Source organism: Benincasa hispida, unplaced genomic scaffold (assembly GCF_009727055.1).
Source record: "Benincasa hispida cultivar B227 unplaced genomic scaffold, ASM972705v1 Contig132, whole genome shotgun sequence".
NCBI classification, from domain to species: Eukaryota; Viridiplantae; Streptophyta; class Magnoliopsida; order Cucurbitales; family Cucurbitaceae; genus Benincasa; species Benincasa hispida.
Window position 1 is genome coordinate 73518 of NW_024063873.1, and position 4586 is coordinate 78103.

Here is a 4586-nt window from a genome sequence, read left to right on the forward strand (position 1 = left end):
TCTTCATCCGCTCACTTCCCAAGTACCTCGTCTTGAGACTATCCCGTATTTTCTTTTGCGGTATTCTTCTTCGCGATTTGTAGAAGCACGTCTTCTGGGATGCATTGGAATGTACGCGCACGCCTTCTTGTCCTTCTTCGCATCCACTTCGGCTTCTCTTGCCGGCTCTATCGCCTCCAAAACTCCTTGGGTATCGAGGATTTCTTCCGCTTTTATCGCCCACACCGTGTAGTTGTGAGGAGTCAACATCGGGTAGAGAATTGGTGCTCCGCTGTTCTCCTTCACTTGCTGCGAGATGCTCGACATCTTCGTTGGACAGTGGAAACTGCGATGAGAAGACAACCTGGCTCTGATACCAAATGTTGGTTTAAAAACCAGGGATCTGCACAAAAAAAAATCTCACGCACTCTGATATATATTTGAAGAAAACAGACAAAAAAAATATTCTGGAAGTAAAATATATTAGCGAGAGAAAGAAAAGTAATAGAACTCCCTATTTTTTATTCAATTGATGGACTTACATTTATAGTCTAATAACAACAAAATAACCACAAACCACTAACATAATGCTTTCTAAAAATAGCATCATGTGGACTTCTTCTTCCACACGATCTGGAAGATTCGGTCTTGAATCATGACCGGATTATTAGCTCACACCACTTGATAGGGACAACGACCCTCAAACTATGTCCATAATGGTATGATATTGTCCACTTTGGGCATAAACTCTCATGGCTTTGCTTTTGGTTTCATCCCAAAAAGCCTCATACCAATGGAGATAGTCATTCTCACTTATATACCCATGATCCTTCTTTTATCTAACCAATGTGGGACTTTGGTCGCATTCCCAACATCTTTGGGGGGGGAGGGGCGGTTTCGCCTAGAGCTAAGCCATACGGTGCTGACGGTTCGTCGTATGGAGTAGCCACTGGAGCCAACGGTTGCTGAGCCCAAGGCTGTGGATGTTCGTAAGCTGAAGAGTTGTAAGGCTGAGCTGTTGGTAGTGGAACTCCATAACCACTGCGACTGCCGTAGCCGCAGCCATTGCCACAGCAGTAACCATTAGAGAAGGATGTGTTGACCTAATAGAATGAAAGAAGAAAAGGGGGAAAGAGGTGAAAGAGGAAGCGGGAAGCAAAATGCTCTTTTGATTCGATGAAATTTTAGTGCTGGTTCAATTTTTTTAAAATGCAATTTCTTCCGTTTTTTTTTTTTTTCAAGCTTTTTTATAGCTAGTTTCCAAAAGGGCTATAACGAAAGGCGATTAAGTGTGATCTTTCTTGTAGATACATCTAGAATGCATTAACTCAATCCAATAAACTAAGATCCAATGTTATTTAATGTAGCTTGAACAGTATGTAGTAGACATATAAGTGGGTCATATTCAAATAATAACTTAAAGGGTTTGCAATATATGGATAAGATTGGGTACGTTATCCTAGTGACATTGTGAATACGGACCACTTTATAAGTGTTACAAGAATTGTAGGAGTTACAAACTATATGATCCATATCCTTTATGTAGAGACATGCGAGTGACGTATCTTGTATAAAGAGTTTGTATAAGACTGAACCGTGAAATGATTGATTTTTCTTTATAAGGCTATTTTTTAGGAAACTCACCATAGGTGACATGGCCTTAATCTTGATGAGTTGTGAACTTCTGCCTATTAGGACAATTTTTTGATCTGTATGGATGAGAGTGGTCAGTTCCCTCGACTCAATAAGCCTACAATTTTTGGATTTGTCTGAGTGGGGAGTTGGGAACACAGCTACACAATATGGAATTCACTTTGTAACATCCCAAGTTTTAGATAAAGTAGCATTAATTGTAACATTCCACACTTTATTTATTTATTTATTTATTAATAATCTAAAACTTTTCCCTTTTCAGTAATTGTCCTTAGTTGAAGGACATGTTTGGAATTTTGAATTTAAAGTATAAATGTGAGGATTTAAGTGTTGTCGTAGAATTTATTCAAAAAAATTTTCAATTTGGAAAAAAAGGTTATGGAAGGAATTAATTATTTTTGGAGAAAGGAAAGGAACTAAATAGTATAAAGTGGGTTAAGGAAAAAAATCTAATTAAAGTTATACTATTTTCCTTTTATTATTATTGTTTGTTGTTGTTGTTCGTTTGGTTATTATTATTTATTGTATGACTTTTTAAATAAAAAGCCCCCCCCCCCACCTTCTCCTCACCACGCGGCCTCCACCCTCCACAGAAATCTTTTCTTCCTTTTCGTCGATTGGGTCCGCCGCCGCCAGCCGTTCGTGCCTCCAGTCAGACATCACTACTCCACTCCCCATCACCCAATTGTGTCGAGCCTGAGAAGCCAACCACGCGACTTTAGCTGTCTACCAGATCCGATGCTCGCAGTTCAGATCTGAGACACGTCCAGCCAGTCACTAATTGCCGACCCACGCTCACCGAGAGCCACCACTCTTCAGTCCGCAACGCCCAGATCATAAGTCGCGTGCCGCCCAGCCTTGTCCACTCTCGTAGCCGTTCGTCGCCCAACCTCGACCCACGCACTGCAGTTGCTGTCATCGCGGGTCTGTCGTGGGGTTTTTCTTTTGCCAATGCTCTCGTCGGATTCTTGAGATTTATGGGTAAGATAATGGGTATTTTTATTGGCTTTTCTTAAAGTAGCTTGAATGCCTATCAAGTTTTGACATAAATTTATTGTTACCCACTAAGATTTTAGATTTTGGTCTGATTTGATTAACCCATAATGTTGGAATTTTAGATTGAAGAATTGGGAGGATTTTGAAGTGGCCCATTAAGTTTGAAGTTTAAGACCAATTTCGGAGGAAAATTTGTTAGGGTTGGTAAGTCTTTGTGAGTTTTGAAAATTTACGTTGGACCAAGCCACGATTTCAATAAAGTTTAAACTAGAGACCATGAGTATATTGGTTAATTAGAAAGGACTCAAGGATTAATTTAAATATTGGATTTAATATAGGTGTCGCTTGAACCTCTGCTTGGCAAGGAGGGGATAAGCTTGCTTGAACTAATTTGGATTTACTTTGAGGTAAGTAATCTTATCACTGGAACCGCTCACGGGCCAGGCTCTAGTTGTATGCTGGCATGATAAGTGTATGTTATGGTAACTGTTAGCATGTTGTTTAACAGTATGACTTGAATCAAAGTATATTCTGGCACAAATTCTGATTTGTTTACATATATACCTAAATACTTGATCGTTAGTATGTGATAGTATGTGTTTTCATATGTCGATGTCTGATCTGCTGGCGTTGAAGCATACTTGTATGTTGTGGCCTTATGATATAAGTTATACATTGATGATGTATAAAATGTTGTTAAGAATTATGGGTATGTGATGCAGCCATGGTATTAAGGATTTTTATGTATGCTTTAGAACCATACAATGTTGAATCTTAGCATGTTAAGACTGTGTGAATATCCTCATTGATTAGTTAGATGCTCACCAGTTTGTGTTCGGGATTCACCAGTTGTGTTTCCTTCAGGATTCACCAGTTTGTGTTTCCTTCGGGATTCACCAATTTATGTTTCCTTCGAGATTCACCAGTTTTGTGTTTCCTTCGAGATTCACCAATTTGTGTTTCCTTCGGGATTCACTAGTTTTGTGTTTCCTTCGAGATTCACCAATTTTTTGTTTCCTTCGGGATTCACCAGTTTTGTGGGCATACTTAACTACAATAGGATAGGACTCAGTCTCTTATATGTTACATGTATTTATGTGCCATATGTGGGTATCTAGAGGACATAGATGCCTAGCCTGACTCCAGTGGTGGGGTTACTTAATGAGTATTTTATACTCATTCTTTCTTGTGTTGATGTTTCAGGTAAGAGTAGAGATGCACCGGCGATGGCGCAAGGGAATTCATGATCGAGCCACTGGGACTAGTTTTTACGCTTCCGCATCATGAGATTTAGAGTTCTTTTCATGTTTCCCTTAAATGTTTAGTTTTGATGTTTGAAACTTATTATTAAGAATTGTTTCTCATATGTATTTATTAACATTTATGATTTATGGGTACCCTATTATTGTTTTTAACAATTGCATTTAATAAATGTCTCTTGAACTTCTCTTGTTTTTAATTAGCATTTATTTCAAATAACTGAGCGTCGTTTTAAATTCTTTGCATGCATTTATTTTAGTAACGGCCTTACCTAGGTCCTAGGAGGTCGGGTCGTTACATTAATTATTTTGAAATTATTGGAATTTATTTCTTTAATTTTGGAATCTTTGGAACAAAATTTGAAGATAACTGAAGGGTTAGCTGTTTTATTTAGATTAGTTTGTCGGAGATAATTCATTTGAATTTATTCGAGGGAAGATTTGAAGTTGTTTGGATTAAATTTTCAATGAGATAATAGATTTTGTGTTTATTTGATAAAGGAGTTCAGGTTTTGTGAATTTAAAATTAATCAAGGATTTAGATTTGAAGAAATTAAAATTTAAGAAGGAAAAGAGAAAAATGTGGATTTAAATTTTATCCCTTTAATTTTTTAGTTTGGATCATAAATTGAATTAATGAACTAGGAGAAGAAATAATTGGTTTATTTATTTTGAATTCATTTAATCAAATATTTAAAG